The 17,839-nt window shown below is 49.6% G+C and overlaps 1 protein-coding gene across 1 annotated transcript in view; it reads left to right on the top strand.

Moving 5' to 3' along the window:
* LOC137640081 (uncharacterized) overlaps positions 1-17,839 on the top strand; it is a 248,802-nt gene that overhangs the window by 80,458 nt on the left and 150,505 nt on the right. The window lies entirely within an intron of this gene.

Raw genomic sequence — 17,839 nt, 5'->3', positions numbered from 1 at the left:
AAGGGTATGTGAGCAAAGGAAGTTGAGAGTTAATGCATATTAGTATGATAGCTCCTTCACATTATTATTGTCCTTCACTTATTATTATTATATTCTTAATCCTTTTCCCAAATCCCTTTCTTACATTTACTTTGCTCTCCCACACGCATCTACAACGTATCTTTCCAACTCTTTTGATTCTCTTTATTTTTTGCAATTTCATTCATCCTCTCTTCTCTAGCATTTATTCGTCATTTTCATCTTATTAATCATTCTAAACCCCTATCTTATCCCTCATTCCACGTGTTCCCATTCCTATTTTTCATTCCTTCTCGCCTTTCCCAAATTCATTGATTTTGCTAGTTTATTTGAATTAGAGTAGATTTGGCGGAGGAAAAGTGCAAGGAGAAGGAATTTGGCTACCGCAAGGCCCGGGCAATCTGAACGCACGCACGCCACCGCCTCCCCCTGTGTCTCATCTCTTTGTCTTATTGTTTTGTCCTTCTCTCTCACTGGTGTTTCACTTGACTGTATCCAATAAAAATGCATATAATCACATTTTAGTATCTTATTTATAATTAATAACATAGTGAATTATAATAATTTGCATTGTTTACATTGAAATCAGCTGGTCAACCCTGCCTAGTCTGTCGTCAACCTCAATTTTCGGATCAAATAACTCGCTTATTATTAAGGCATGCTACCAAAGGATATTTCAAATTTACTGAAAGAAACAATTATCACTTGATCTATCATTTTCCAATTAGCATACTAACTCCAATAGTTTTATTTGAAATGATTCTCACATATTTTATTTACACACACACACACATATAGAGATTGATTGATTTATTTTGATTTGAAGTCTTATGGCATCGTGGCATCGAATAAGAGAGAACTAATGCTGTAATGAGTTTTACAGTAAATATATTACAGAAATATCTTGAGATACGAGCTTAATGCGTTCAGGGACCCAAGCTCGTATGTCATTTTGCTCCCATCTTGGATCAATTTTTCCCATATAAAATAACTAAATGAAAAGTAATCCGTTCCCACCCTCTGAAAAACACCTAGAATCAGTATTTGTTCCATAATTGGAATACAAACCACGTTATTTATTAGGGGTTATACTTTCGGCGGAGCTGAAATGACGAGCCATTAAAATTTAGCAAGGGTTAACTACCCACACCACTAGTTAGCGGGGGTAGGGGGGGGGGTAACTTGTTACCACTCCCGTTCACACACCTGTGATTTAGTCACTTTACTTTTGGCTCGGATCGAGAGCGGTTGTTTCCTCTCTCCCTCCTCGCCTATTCTGGACTGCCATTAATTTTTGTCTTTTACTTACTTTTTCTTATACTTGTATATATATGAAAACATTCTTAATGTTTATGTATATATATATGTGTATAGAAATGTGGTAAGTTTCCTTTTCAGTGTTTGTGCTGTGTGTGTGATACATATATGACAACGACACTTGCGTAGTAGCAAGGCCAGCACAGTTCCACTTTGTGGGGAACGACCTCTCCCTCTCTGGTCCATCGATCTTCCCGTCGGCATATAGCCGTTAACTCGGCCGCCGCAGGGGAATCGTCATCGCCTGGACCCTCTTCATTCAACTATTGTCTTCGCCTTTTCCTTTTTTCGTACGGGAAACATGGATTCTGAGCGAAGGGAATGTGGCCTTTCAAACATTTACTACGGTCTCTCTTCTCGAGGTCGTTCACCTTTACTACAACAGCGCACTATTGGGGAAGCTCCTTTCCCGTGCGAGGGTTAGGTTGCTCTTCCGATTGTTTGTCTCAATTATTGTTAGTGAAAATATAATTATATTTTAACTTTTCAGCTTTCTCCGTGGGGAACACTTCCCGTTCGGAGGGTCAGTGGTTCTCACTATTAGTGAATTGTTCCAACCCGAGGTACTTACCTCAAACTACTTTCTTAGGAGTACCTGGGATCTCCTCCCATCCGACCAGAGTTTTGTGTAGTTTACCCTACTTCTGTTTTCTGTGAGGGCTAACCTCAGGTTTTCTGTGAGGGCTAACCTCAGGCGGATAGATTCGTGCCCTGAGGCTAAGCCCGGGTTAGGGAGCGTGCTAGCTTGGGTCTCGACCCTCAGTAAGTTCTCTGGTCGCGTCGCGATATCATCTCGACGCTCTCCTTAATTTCAGTGCGACCCTTTGTGTCCCGCATGGTCCCCACGCGGTATCTCTGTGCTTTCCCTTTGTGCCTCCGCGGTCTCGCGTGTTAACCCTGTGCTTTCCCTTTGTGTTTCCGCGTTCTCACGTGTTAACCTTGTGCTTCCTTATTCTTTCCCGCTACGTTCCTGTGTCTTGCGGTGCATTGCTAGTGTGTGATGGAGCACCCTCGCCGTTGTCCTGGGCCTATGGCCCGGAAGTCGTGTGGTGCGTTCCTGTCCAAGCCGGAGGTAGACCCTCCTTGTGCTCGTCGTGCAGGGGCAGTGTGTGTTCCCCGTCGTACACGTGTCCAGAGTGCGAATCGTGGAATGAGGTGCAGTGGGTACGATTCGGTACTAAAAAGAAGTCTTCCAAGAGATCGCCCAAGAAAGCTAGCACGTCTTCTCCCTTGACGTCACCAGGAGAGACTTCAGAAAGAGTTTCTCTACCACCTTCCCCTACCCAGAGTAGGGGACGAGGTAAGTCCGTTGCGGGGAAGAAGCCAGTGGCTCTTCCCCAGGAGTCTGTTCTTCATGATAGTGGGGTAGCAGCTTCATTCCAGGCAAGTGGGGGGCCTGAAGGTGAGTTTAGTGGGGGTCCTAGAGACGCTGCCTCGGTGCTCGCGGGTCACGTCTCTTCGGATGACCCCATGTGGAGTAAAAATGTCCCTGCCTCTTCGCCCGCATCATGGGCATGTTTTCAGGTTCCTCCGCAGCTGAAGGCGACCCCGGGAAGGAAGATTCACCGGCGTCAGACCCCCGCGAATGGATACCTCCGAGGACGCCCTACAGGTCTCCCTTGACGTTGGAGGAAGGCCTTGGCACATGGTTCCCCAACGTAGAGCGGCCACGCTCTCCCCCAGCGCCATCGGCTTCATTACCGGACGAGTTTCTGCAGCCTACGCCCTCCATGGTCCATCAAGTCGTTCAGTCACCGGCGCTCCACACCCCTGCCCCACAGACGGGTTACGCAGGGTCTTCGGATTCATCAGTAGCAGGGGCCTCAAATTCCTTGGAAGGTGAAGCTCGGAAGAAACACCGTCGAACGCGTGAGAGGTCCCGGAGAAGGCATTCCCGTTCTCGCTCACGCTCCAGCTCTCGCCACGGAAGAAGACGATCCAGGTCCCCCAGGAGGAAATTTAGGAGGAGCGGATCTCTGGGTGAAGATTGGGTGGTCATTCCCCGCAGTAAGCTCTTAGACCTTACTTCGGTCCCGAGCACTTCGCGTTGGCGCCCTAGAGACAGATCTCCTGAAAGGTTCACCTCCAGCCACAAGCTCGAACCACGGAAGGACTCGGCCTCGCTGACCTCAGCGGATAGGCGTAAGACCGTGAAGGTCCCGACTCACTCCGCCCAGCGGAGGGAGTCGCCCCTTCGGTCGGGCAGCCTCGTCTCGCCCTCCAAAGTAGCGCCTCAGCGCCTGGAAAAGGAGTGACGGCTTCCTCCGTCGGGCAAGCCCACTGAAGCCTGGTCCTCCACAACAAAGGACAGACCTAGGACGGAGGCCCGCGCTGCCACGGCCATGCCCGTCCTACGTCAGGAACCCTACACGGAGGCACTCGTCGGCGGAGCTCCGTCTAGAGAGACAGGCCGCCAGACGGAGGACGCGGACGACAACGGAGAGGGCGTAGCAGCGGAGGACTCGGCGTACAGGAGGGTGATAGGGCTCATCAGGAGACACCACAGAATAAAAGAGCCCGAACCCTCCGCCGAAGATGCCTAGCGCTCCAGTCTCAATAGGCTAACGGAGGCCCCCGTCCAGCAGAGGCCTTCGTTGGCGCTTCCGGTAGCCAGAGACGTGAGGCTCGGTAGAGCTTACATCAACAAGATCGTGGCGAACAATGCAGAGGCCCTTAAATCACAGAGTTCCTCAAAGTTGCTCGAGGGACTGAGGTCCCAGAGCAAGTTTTACCTCCCAGAGGGACAGCGACCTGGGGCCTGCAAGATGGAGCCTTCCCTCGAAGTATTAGGCCAAGGGGCCCCAGAAGACAGAGCCTCGTCAGCCCCAGTCTGCTTCTCTCAGTCGGAGGCGATGATGATGGAGGAGATGGCTAAGGACCTGGCTAACGTCTCCTCTCCTCCTGGCTGGACTGGTGGGCGTTCGCCCTCGTAGGAATCCAGTCCTCCTACGTCCTCTCAGTCCCGGGGAATCAGGCTCTACCAAGGAGTTAATTATCTCGGGAGGTAGAGCTCTGAAGTTCTTATCATACCAGTCCCTAGCCCTATCAGCCAACTGGGTTCTTAGAAGACGGGACACTGTCCTGAATAAGCTGTCCAGGAAGATTCCGGACAAGGAAGCGAGGGCTTTGAGGAGCCTGCCTCTGTGGGACGACACTCTCTTCCCCCTGAAGGCGGCGGAAGAAATTATGGAGAAGGTCCAAAAGTGTAAAGACGTGGGTGAACCTAGATCCCAGTCACTACGGAGACCCACCTACAGAAGACCTCCATCTGATGTCCCTCCTCCTCCTCGGGCCTCGCCTAGCCAGTCCAGGAGTGACCTCCCAGCAGCTCCTTGGTCGCAGTCTTCGCAGCCCTCCCGTAGGGGAGCAGCATCAGCCCCGGCCTCCTTCAGGACCTCCTACTTGGCCGCAAGGAGAGGACGTACAGGTCGATCCTCCAGAAGGAGATAAGGGGAGAGGCCCCCTACTCCTGCCCAAGCCTCAGGTGGGGGGATGCCTCAGACGTTTTTGGCAAGCATGGACGTACCATGGGGCAGACCCGTGGACAGTAACAGTGTTAAAGGAAGGGTACAGGTTACCATTCCTAGCAGAACTCCAGACCTTCAGGCAGAGTGGTTAGCTCCCAAGGACCCCTTGGAGAAGACAGCCTTGCAAGAGGAAGTCTCAGCGATGCTTGTGAAAGGAGCAATGGAAACGGTACAGGAACCAAGCCCGGGCTTCTACAGTCGGCTCTTCCTGGTGGAGAAGGCAACGGGAGGCTGGAGACCGGTCATAGACCTCTCAGCCCTCAACAAGTTTGTGTGCAAGACCAACCTCAAGATGGACACCCCGAAGTCAGTCCTGGAATCCTTGAGGGAAGGGGACTTCATGATGTCCATAGACCTCAAGGATGCATATTTCCAAATTCCAGTTCACCCCTCCAGCAGGAAGTACCTTCGGGTGAAATAGGGTGCCCAGACATTGCAGTTCAAGTCCCTCTCCTTCGGACTGTCCACGGCACCTCAGGTCTTCACGAGGGTCTTTGCAACAGTCTCAGTTTGGGCGCACGAACGGGGCATCCGCCTGATTCGTTACCTGGACGACTGGTTGCTGCTTTCATCCTCAGAGGAAGCACTGAGGGAATAAGGCGCGGAACTACTGCAGTTCTGCAAGATTCTGGGCATCACCATCAACCTGGAGAAGTCTCATCCGTCACCCTCCACCAGGATGACCTACCTCGGGATGGTTCTAGATTCCCGTTTGGTGAGAGCCTTTCCGTCGGCGGAGAGGCCGGACAACTTGGACCAGATCCTCCGCCCATTCATAGGGGGACAGCCCAGTAGGGCAAAAGACTGGCAGAGGTTAATAGGCCACCTCGTATCATTGGAGAAACTGGTTCCCCAAGGGAGGCTCAAACTCAGAAACGTCCAATGGAATCTGGTTCCCGTTCTCCCGGAAACGAAGGAAGTCCTGGAATGGTGGCAAGACCGAAAGAACACCCTCAAGGCGATGCCCTTCGCAGCTGATCCCCCCAAGATGCTCCTGTTCACAGACGCGTCCAAGGAGGGGTGGGGTGCCCATCTCCTCGGAAAGTCAGCAAGAGGCAATTGGAGGGAGGCAGAAAAGGCCCACCACATACACGTCCTAGAGGTGAGGGCAGTTTGAAGGGCGTGCCTGCAGTTCGTCAATCTGCTCCGGGGAAACACCGTGGCACTGATGTGCGACAACGCCACGGTGGTAGCTTACATAAAGAAGCAGGGAGGACTGAAATCGAGGGAGTTGTGTGATCTCACGTTGGAACTTCTGGAGTGGGCCGAGTCAGAGCAGATTACCATCGCAGCAAGGTTCATTCCAGGAAAGAAGAACGTCCTGGCCGACGGCCTCAGCAGGATGGGACAAGTGGTAGGAACCGAGTGGTCCCTGCACCCAGAGGTAGCCAAGCTCATCATCCAGAAATGGGGCTCGCCTGTGATGGATCTCTTCGCAACAAGACTGAATGCACAACTCCCCATATTCTGTTCTCCTGTCCCAGACCCAAAAGCGGCGTTAGAGGACGCCTTCCAACATCCTTGGGACAACCTAGACGTATTCGCCATCCCCCCGTTCGCGATGCTCAGACAAGTGCTCTACAGGGTAAGGAGGGCCCACAACCTAAGGATGTCTTAGGTAGCGCCCTGGTGGCCGGAGAGAGAGTGGTTCGTGGACCTAAGAACCCTCGGTCCCTCCACCTTCACGCGTGGAGGTTATCGAGCGTCTCCTGAGGAAGGAGGGCTATTCAGCAGGAACGGCAGAATGGATGTCTGGATATCTGAGGCGTTCATCGGCAGCGGTATACCAAGCCAAATGGGCCACTTTCACGAAGTGGTGCTCCTCCAGGAACATCAAGCCTCTGAGGGCCTCCATTCCTGATATTGCGGATATCCTGGTACACCTCAGGGACGTAGTCGGTATGTCTATTCCAGCCATCAAGGGAGTCCGTGCCGCCTTAGGCCAGGTCTTCCTTCTGAAGAGCATCGACCTGGGTGCCTCGAGACATATCTCGATGCTCATCAAGAGCTTCGAGCAAGTATGCCCCCCTCAAGCCGTCAGAGTGCCGCAGTGGGATGTGGCTAGGGTCCTGAAGATATTAAGTGAACCCCTGTTCGAACCCCTGAAAGACATCGTGGACAGGGATCTCACCCTCAAGACTGTTTTTCTGCTAGCGTTGGCCTCAGCAAAAAGGGTGGGCGAGATTCACGGACTGTCTTTCGAGGTCTCACACTCGAAGGGCTGGCGTGAAGTTTCCTTCAAGTTCCTCCCGGCTTTTGTGGCCAAGACCCAGAATCCGGCAGTTTGGGATCCCAGGTTTGAGGGCTTCTCAATACCAGCAATTCCTCGTTCGGACAACCCGAAGGACTTAAAGTTGTGTCCTGTCAGAGCCATAAGGAAATACCTGGAGAGGACTGCTAGACTCTGCCCTGGTATCAAGAGCCTTTTCGTCTCCACAGGTCCAGTGAAAAAGCCGGTCTCGAAGAACACTATCTCCTGGCTGAGACAGGTAATTATCAGGGCCTATAGTAGTGCGGGCATTCCCCTGCCGGGTAAGCCCAAGCCTCACGACATTAGGGGTCTAAGTATCTCCTTAGCTTTCGAGAAGAACATGGCAGTGGGCCAGATCCTAAATGCAGGCACCTGGGCTAACCAGTCTACCTTCACGGCTCACTATCTGAAGGAATGCTCGAGGAAGTCCCTAGACGGGTTCTCAATAGGAACAGTCATCTCCGCGTTCCAAGCGATTTAACGACATAGCCCCAGGTGCAATCGTGGGTAGTAAGACCAAGAGACACAGGTTCGTTTCCCTAAACCCCCTTGCTCTTCCTCCTCCCTTCCCTATTCCACTCTAGGATAGACTCAGGTAGACCCTGAGCCAGCTCTCAAGACACGTAATCATCGGGAGGACATGTATCCGAAGAATTTCTCGCACAGGTGAGTTACTTAGACACTAACATGAGCTCTTTGTGTAGTTTCTCCTGTTTCGTTTTCTGATTAGCTCTGAACCTAGCCCTCTATCTAGGTTCCATTCATCCTGCTTAACTAGGCCTATGGGTCGAGAAGGGCACTCCCACCTCCTAAAGTGTAAGTCTGCTAAGAAAGTAGTTCGAGGTAAGAACCTCGTGTTGGAACAAATCATAAATTTTAAGTAATTTGTATTTTTCCTAGCATACTTACCTCGAACTACTTTCGGGTAATGGCCCGCTCTTCCTTCCCCGAGTGCCTTACTGACCCTTTAGGTAACTAAACTACCATGAACTTACTGAGTGTCGAGACCCAAGGTAGCACGCTCCCTGACCCGGGCTTAGCCTCGGCACGAATCTATCCGCCTGAGGTTAGCCCTCACAGAAAACGGAAGTAGGGTAAACTACACAAAACTCTGGTCGGATGGGAGGAGATCCCAGGTACTCCTAAGAAAGTAGTTCGAGGTAAGTATGTTAGGAAAAATACAAATTACTTAAAATTTGTGATTTAAATAATCGTAATTCTGTTTTTATTAGTCACTCCGCTCCCCCCTTCTCCCGTGGATGTCGACTGGGGAAGGAAGGGCGCAATACTTGATTTTATGCTATCCCCTTTTCGGAGTTACTCCATAGTGAATTTCTGTTAAATAATTATTTTATTTTTTCCCAGTTAACTATGCAGTTTTTCTTCGTTCGACTAAGAGTGCCAACGAAGCAGAGCTGTTCTGTTCATGTGTGGGGAATCTGCTGTCACTGCCCTCCATCAGAGGACGTCGTCATGGTCGTCATCCCTTCTCTTAGAAGTACTCACGTGACAACATGACCAGCACTTCAGATCATCTTAGAATGCTAAAGGAGGTTTGCCTCCAGGGGTTGGACAACTTCCCTTCCGACTGAAGTTTCCTCCCCAGGTGTGAGGGTGTCTCTCCCTTCAGAGGGAGAACTTCCCACATCTTAATAAATTCATCGTCTCCGACTGCTGTTGCTGCCTTCGCCCAGACTTCTCTCCCCCCTTGCTGAGTTTCTCTTCCTTCAGGGACGGATGGTCTTGGCAAGTCTCTTCTACGAAGTGTTCACCTCGCTCGTTCGCGAGAGAGGCCACTCATAGAGACTCCTCTTCGGAGGATCGCCACTGTTGAGTTCAGCTTGCTGATCCACCGGCCCTTACGGGGCATCATCATGGGCGTCTTGTAGTCTCTTCTACGAAGTCTTCACCTATCTCGTTCGTGAGAGAGGCCACTCCTAGAGACTCCTCTTCAGAGGATCATTACTGTTAAAGGTCAGCTTGCTGATTCACCGGCCCTCATGGGCGTCATCACGGGTGTCTTCAAGTCTCTTCTACGAAGTATTCACCTCTCTCGTTCGCGAGAGAGGCCACTCATAGAGACACCTCTTTGAATGATCAAGCAGACCTCCAGCGCAGCAGACCTACCAGGACCTCATCGGTGGATGCTCGCCCTTCCAAAGGGCACACCACAGTTCCTGATCGTCCTGCCAGCTGACCTACCGATCTACCAGCGCAACCTTGTGATGCAACGTAGTCCTTTGGACTTCGGTCCTGGACCCTAACACAGACCTTTTTTACGGTCCCCATCGGTGGATGCTTGCCCTTCCAAAGGGCACATCCCAGTTCCTGATCATGCTGCCAGCTGACCTACGGATCTATCACCGCAACCTTGCGCTGCAACAAAGTCCTTTGGACTTCGGTCCTGGACACTAACGCAGACCTGCTTACGGCTTGCCAACAGGGAACTACTTGCGAGGACTCTCCAACTGTACAGTAACCACGATACCCAACAGTTAACAATTGATTAACATTCGCCAGATTGATACTATTCTAAGGAATAGCATCAATCCCATCAAGGCGCATGGTAAGGCTAAGCGTTGCCTTCCTTCTGTTAGTTAAAGAAATTCTCTTTCAGAGAAGAATTCTGACACTCCCTCTTAATGAGAGAATGCCAACTCTCTCTTGACAAAATTATCCAGTGGGCTGACATGAATGGATTTAATTTCTCTACAAGTAAAACTACCATCGTCCATTTTTGTCGTATCCGGGGAGTACTACCAGACCCGGATATATACATTAAAGGTCAACGGATACCATGTGCAAGTGAAGCTAAATTTCTAGGTTTGATATTTGATTGTAGGCTTACATGGGTTTCTCACTTAAAAGCGTTAAAAGCTAAATGTCTCGAGGCTCTGAATATCTTAAAAGCATTGTCCCATACATCATGGGGGCCAGACCGCAATACTATTTTAAAATTATACAAAGCCTTGATTTTTTCCAAAATTAGTTATGGATGTGAAATATACTCTTCAGCCACCCCAAGCCGGTTAAAAATATTAGACTCAATATATCATGCAGGTATTAGATTGTCTACAGGAGCATTTAGAACTTCCCGTATCCAAAGTCTCCTTGTTGATGCTGGAGAGTTACCTCTAGACCTTTACCGAATGTCTTCCATTATTCGGTATTGGTTTAGATTGCAAAGACTCCCTAACTCTTTAGCCTTTCAGACTGCAAGTTTTGTAAGACACGCATCATACTTTGAGTTGCACCCAAAATCTCCTAAGCCTTATGGCTTTCGGGTGAAACGATCATTAAACAGTCTGGATATAATTAGAAGTAAGGTACTTCCATTCAAGGTATCATCAACGCCTCTATGGAAATTACCAGAGATATCTTTTTGTAAATACTTTATTGGAGTTAAGAAGAATATGACTGACCTAGAAGCCAGGTCTCTTTTTATGGAACATGTTGAAGAACATAGAGGATCGACTTTTATATATACTGATGGCTCCAAATCTGATGCTGGCGTTGGATTTGGAGTACATAGTAATGGTTTCAATTGTAGAGGTGCACTTCCTCTAACAGCTTCCATATTTACTGCCGAACTGTATGGCATACTAACCGCTACTGAGAAAATAGCGTTGGAAAAGGAGGGTAATTTTACAATTTTTAGTGATGCAAGGAGTGTCCTTCAAGCTTTAGAAGTTTTTAATTCTTGCAACCCTCTAGTTTTAAAGATTTTAGAATGGCTTTTTATTATTGGAAGGAGAGATATAACAGTCAGATTTTGTTGGGTTCCAGCACACGTAGGTATGTCTGGGAATGAGAAGGCAGATTCACTGGCAAAGAATGCTGCATCCGAGTTGCTGCCAAGAAGATATCCCATTCCGTGTAACGATATCCTACCTAACATCAAGAAATTGCTTTGTAATAAATGGCAACAGCACTGGTATAGTCTAGATGGCAATAAAATGAGAGAAGTAACAAATGCCATATCTCCTTGGAGGTATAACATGATGCCCCGAAAATGGGAGACTTCTCTTTGTTGTCTCTGTATTGGTCACACTCGGTTGACACACGAGTTTCTGCTGAAGGGCCATCACCAACCCTATTGTGAAGACTGTTTAGTACCTCTAACAGTTAGGCATTTGTTGACCGAATGCCCCAATTATAACTTAATGAATAGATATTTGTTTGAGGCTCGAGGTGAGGGTGGCAGGTTCATCCTAGCCAAGATTCTTGGATATGATGTGTCCTATTATGCAATTGGCATTTTTAGATTTATTTCAGAAGCAGGTCTTCTGAAAACTATCTAACATTTATAATGACATCCAACTTTTAAGGTTTTAATTGAATAATCTTTAATTTTTTTGTATATATAAACTAAATGATATCGACGTCAATGACCTTAGATGTCAGGATGCCTGAAAACCTTAAATCAATCAATCAATCAATTAATTCTTACACTGGGTATCGCGCCTGATTCTTTACGACACGAGTCAAGACTCCAGCGTCGACAATCTTCCATGCAAATGGATCAGCAAGGAGCTGTCCCTTCCCTTTGGGTCGATATCCACACCATGTTGGAGTTCGAACAAGGGCTAAGACCTCAGGTCTTCATTTGCACACTGGACCTAAAGGACACTTACCCCCAGGTCCAAACTATCCATCTAGGAAGGTTGGAAGATTCAGTCTAGACAAACAGGAAACACCAGTTCAAGGCACTGTGCTTCGGTCTTTCCACTACACCATCCTGGTCTCACAGGTTCAGCTTCTGTCTCCTCCCTCTCGGGACAACTGACTGACCTTAGCAGACTCAGTGGCAACCTGGCATTAACACTGGAACTTCTGAAGTCCTTTTTTTTTACCAAGATCCAGTGATCAGGGTAAACCTATGGAAGTCTTCCCTACTTCCCTCCCAGGAAACTGGTGTATCTGGGAATGATTCTAGACACCAATCTCCACAAAACCTTCTCGAAACGAGAACGACTTCCATTCCAAGAGACTTGAGTTGGAAAAAAGAAGAAAGGAGGGACCATAGTGCTGCACCACACGACCTCAGCCCTCTGGACAGAGCCCGAAGGTATCTCCACTTAAATCTCTTAAGAGATGAAGGCCAACTTTCCGGTCCTTCAGCAGCCTCATCGGTTCCTAACAGACCACTCAGTGATGTGATGGACGACACACCACACACCACATAGAGACTCACATCGACAAGCAAGAAGGAACTTGCTTGTAGCCTCTTCCCATCTAATAGTATAAACACTAAGATGGACCAAAGTCCGTTCGGTACCACTATCAGCCCGCTTCATTCCAGACTGGAAGAACGTGCTCACTGACAATCTGTGCACAGCATCTCAGATAGGTATACCGAACGGACTTTGGATCGCCATGTAGCCAACAAAGTCCCGACTTTACGAGGTCCTCCAACTAGGGGGTCTGTTCGCAATGCTCCTGAATTTCAGGCTACCATTGCTCACCAGCCCTAGACCAAGGCTCTCTGGCAACAACGGTGGGTACAACAATGACGTTTACGTCTCGTCCCTGTTTTATCAGGAGAATGGCACTCAACAAGGCTAGAACATCACTCAACCTCTCAAGAACTCTCCTAGCTCCGCTATGGCATTATGTAGAACGGTCTCCAAACCTTTTGCAGCTCCTGATAGAGTCTCCAAGAGAACCCTCTCCACATATCAGACAACCCACTTCAATACCTACCACAAGCTATAGCTTTGCTATGATTGTACGCTTGAAGACTACCCAATACCTCTTTGCAAAAAGGTTGTCTAGATATCTGAGGAATTCCTCAGCATCAGTCTACCAGGCAGTATCGCATCTTGTGTGGTTGGTGTCATGTGAAAGTTTCTCTCCGCTCGATACCTTGATTCCAACAATGGCGGAATCCTCGAGTATATACAAGAGGAAAAGACCCCCTTTTCAGTTCCGACAGGTAAAGATGATCACTCAACCTTGATCCTTCACCTTCAAACTGAAAGAAAGGGACACCCTCTCATCGATAGACTTTTCCCAACTCATACGGACTTACAACTTGCCTTTCCCCAGTCGGAATTGAGACCTTCCTCTCAGAACATGGTTCAAATCTCCGATCCCTAAAGGGTCCTCCTTATGTTCCACTTCACCAGGCAACAAATTTTCTCCTGATTTAAGAACACAATGTTCCTACACACTCGGACAGCAACCATACGAGTCAAGGAACTTCATGGTCTCTCTTTCGACTTCGCCCATTATTGAGAAGGGCGAAAGACAATGTTCAGTTTTGTCCCTGAGTATGTCGCCAGACACAGTCTCCAGAGGTGACGGATCCTACACAAGTCTCAACTAGGTAACGGACGATCCAGATCATCCGTTACTATACCCAGGGTAAGGTATGAGACCTTACCTAAAGCAAATGGCAACATCCTGCCCGGGTCCCTCCTCTTGTCAGCACAGGGAGAGACTAGAGGAGGATCACCAAAACATCATCTCGACATGACGACTCAGTGTTATGCCCTGGTCCTTCTTAGCAGATTACTCTGTGACGCAGGTTTTACAAGAAAGGATGTAAATGCTCCATGTGACTTTCACAACCTTTCTCCTGCAAGACGTGACCCACAGGAACTGGATATGATCTCTATCAGTCCGGTGATAGCTGCACAACAGCTGGTATAATACCTCAAGCTCCTTATTGGACAAGTAGCAGAAGGTTGAGGGCACTGTTACCCGGTTTTAGTCTGCGTGAATGAAAAGATTTGACTGGCTCTTATTCTTTTCTTTATCCTACCCACTCGTGGGGAAAGCAGCATCCTGGGTTTGTCTGTATAAGCTGACCTCAAACCACTGCAGGTAAACCATGCTCCCTTGTGTACCTAGTATTGAGCTAATACTGTTGCGTCCCCATACCCTGGCGAGGTGGTATTTGGAAGTCTTGGTTTCATCAGGTTTTTCCTACATAGACTCTGAATAACTTTACGTAGACAGTCACACTTCTGCACGTCTCAAGCAACACACAGCTTGCGTAGGCCGCGGACCTTGGTAGTAAGGTTTAGCGAGGGCAGGGACTCCTTATTTTTGAGTACTAACATACTCAGATAAGGAGTCCCTGGGCAAAGCCAAAAGCCAGATTGCCAGGGACGTCCACCCTTCCTAATGGGTGAGTCACCCCTAATAAATAGTGTGGTTTGCATTCCAGTTACGGAACAAATGACAAATTCGTAGATAATTTGTATTTTTCCTAACTATACAAACCCTAGCTATTTATACAAACTTGCCCGCCATCCCTATCCCGCTTGAAGTCCTGCCTCCAAGCAAAGTGACTGAATCACAGGTGTGTGAACGGGAGTGGTAGCAAGCTACTCCCCCCTACCCCCACTAACTAGCAGTGTGGGTAGTTAACCCTCGCTAAATTTTAATGGCTCGTCATTTCAGCTTCGCCGAAAGTATAACCCCTAATAAATAGCTAAGGTTTGTATAGTTAGGAAAAATACAAATTATCTTCAAATTTGTCATATTACAGTGGAAAAACATGTTTTTAATTTTTTTCTAATTCACATTCTACCCTCAAAAAATAACAAATACCTATGTACTGGTTATGATCTGCAATAAAATGTGACATTAGTATGGAGTTCTTACCTTGGAGACAGACAGAATGGCAGTGTGTATGGAGGAGGAGGGAGAGAGAACGGGGAGGAGAGAGACTTTATGGCAACACGTTCGGTACGCTACACTTTTGTAACACTACGTAAAATAACTTAAACTTTAAATTAAACTTAAATGAAATTAGCCTACTGTACACATACTTAAAAATGAATGTTAATCTTACATTACACTAAACTTAATTCTAATTTGGTTTTAATTTTCCTTTGTTCCGTAACTGGAATAGAAACTACGCTATTTAATAGGGGTAGTACTTTCGGCGTATTTGAAATGACGAGCCATTAATTTTTAACGAGGGTTTACTACCCACACCGCTAGTTAGCGGGGGTAGGGGAGGGTAGCTGGCTACCCTCCGCTCTCTCTCACACTTGTGCTTGAGCCCACTTTGCTCTCGGCTCGGATGGTGTTCGGACGTGTCCGCTCTCATTCTCATCCTCGCCGTCATATTGGCAGCCATTTAATTGCTTTTGGTCTTTCTTTTTTCTAGTTTCTGTGTATGTGAAGTTGGTCTCAGCGATCATGCGCACCTGTGCTAGTTTTCCTGACCGCCCCTGTGGAACGTTCATGTCGGCGGTTGAGACTGATCCTCACGCCCTTTGTCCTTCTTGTAAGGCCAACGGTGTGATAGTGTCAACAAGTGTAGTTAGTGTAGGGAGTGGCCTTCCAGTGGGAGAGGTTTTCATGACGACGGAAGAAGAAGTCCAAACGGGATATTTCTCTTTCGAAGGTTACTTCGAAGGGAGAAAACCCCAAGGCCTCTTCTTCCGTTGCCCAAACCTCCTCCGAAGCTCCCACTCGGTTGGTCTCTTTCGAGAGACCGTCGAGTGGTAACGTAGACCGATTTATTGTTAACCAACCTCGGGTCTCGAGAGATGACGTTGCTTCCCCTAGCGAAGCAGCTCCACCTCTCCCCCCGGAGGAGGACATGTCACTAACCTCTCTGTTTCAGCTTTGGTCCTCCTTGGGGCTTACGGGTTCGACCTCTAAGGAGGTTTTGCTTAACTACATCCGATTGGGTGCTGCTGTCAAGCAATTGTCGTCATCGTCAGAGGTTGATCCTCTGTCTCTTGTCGACGTTGTGGTGTCAGAGGTGTCCAATGCGGTTTCACCCATCTCTCTTCCACTCCAGACTCTACGGTAGCTGACAGCTTAGTTTCTCCCGTTCCTGATCAATCTACGAGGGGGAAACTAAGTCCATCGTCAGTCTCTCCTGCTAGTGTTTCTTTCCCTCGGGGGAGCTCACATACAGAGACTCCTCTTCGGAGGACTGCTGAAGATCAACTTGCTGATCCAACGGCCCCCAGAGGGCACATCCGTCGGAAGGCTCGCCTTCCTCTTCGCCATAGAGGCCTTCCTTCACCTGCAGTGAGGAGGCGCCTCTTTGGTTCAACGTCTTCTTTGCAGTCCCCCGCAGAGGAGTCTCTAGACAGATCATCCGTCACTGCACCTGCATTGGTCCTGGACCTCTCTGCAGATCGTTCGCGATCTCCTTCGGTGGAAGGTCGTCTTTTTAATGGACACGTCGACCTTCCACCCAACAGACCTGCCGACCTGCCGTCGCCGTTCCTGCATGGTCTTAACAAGACTCCACCTGAACGTGCTATTGCGCGCCAACAACCTACGCGACCACGAAACCTGGACAGCGCTCATCAGTAGCTCGTCAGGCCCCATCACTACAGCGCGCTGATCTTTCTTCTTACCTTAACACAGGGCATCAAAAGCATACGCGTCAACATGCGCATACGCTCCAACAAAAGCATAGCTCCACCATGCGCCATGCGTGCCCTCATGTGCACATGCGCCAACGATCTCCTGCGCGCCCTGCGCTTATGCACCAACGATGTCCTATGCGCCAGCGCCCACCTGCGTGCCAACACTCGCCTGCACGCCAACGTTCTCCTGCGCACAAATTATCTGCGCGCCATCGTTCTCCTGCGCAACAACGCTCTCCTGCGCGCCAACATCCTCCTGCGCAACAACGCTCTCCTGCGCGCCAACATCCTCCTGCATGTGCGCATATGCGCCCTTCTGTATACTATCCTGCGCGCCATGCTGCGCACCAACCTACGTGCCAGGTAAAACCTGCGCGCCAACTTTCTCCTGATAGCAGGCCTACAGATGAGTCAGCCGTGCTGTGTTCACCCGCGCGCCATCCCTTACCAACGCGCCAGCCTTCTCCTGCGCTCATCCACAAGGATATACGCGCGCGCCATGCGCACGCTCGCCAAACCTCTCATAGGGATGCGCGCAAACATTCTCCCTCGCACCCAGCATGAATCTACTGCGCGCTCGTGCGCTAGGGGACATTCTCCTGCGCGCGCGCCTTACAGCTGTTACAGATGCGCGCGAACACTCTCCCGCACGCCCGCTTGCACATCGTAATTTTCCTGCGCGCCCGCGTGAATATTCTTCCACACGCGCCATCTGTCTCCCACGCGCGATCCCCAATATTCTCCCTCGCGCGATCCCCAATATTCTCCCTCGCGCGATCCCCAATATTCTCCCTCGCGCGAGCCCCAATATTCTCCCTCGCGCGAGCCCCAATATTCTCCCTCGCGCGAGCCCCAATATTCTCCCTCGCGCGAGCCCCAATATTCTCCCTCGCGCGAGCCCCAATATTCTCCCTCGCGCGAGCCCCAATATTCTCCCTCGCGCGAGCCCCAATATTCTCCCTCGCGCGAGCCCCAATATTCTCCCTCGCGCGAGCCCCAATATTCTCCCTCGCGCGAGCCCCAATATTCTCCCTCGCGCGAGCCCCAATATTCTCCCTCGCGCGAGCCCCAATATTCTCCCTCGCGCGAGCCCCAATATTCTCCCTCGCGCGAGCCCCAATATTCTCCCTCGCGCGAGCCCCAATATTCTCCCTCGCGCGAGCCCCAATATTCTCCCTCGCGCGAGCCCCAATATTCTCCCTCGCGCGAGCCCCAATATTCTCCCTCGCGCGAGCCCCAATATTCTCCCTCGCGCGAGCCCCAATATTCTCCCTCGCGCGAGCCCCAATATTCTCCCTCGCGCGAGCCCCAATATTCTCCCTCGCGCGAGCCCCAATATTCTCCCTCGCGCGAGCCCCAATATTCTCCCTCGCGCG

This window comes from Palaemon carinicauda, chromosome 4, assembly GCF_036898095.1.
Source record: "Palaemon carinicauda isolate YSFRI2023 chromosome 4, ASM3689809v2, whole genome shotgun sequence".
Classification (NCBI taxonomy): domain Eukaryota; kingdom Metazoa; phylum Arthropoda; class Malacostraca; order Decapoda; family Palaemonidae; genus Palaemon; species Palaemon carinicauda.
The sequence above is the reverse complement of the archived record's forward strand: the minus strand, read 5'-3'. Positions and strand labels throughout refer to the sequence as shown.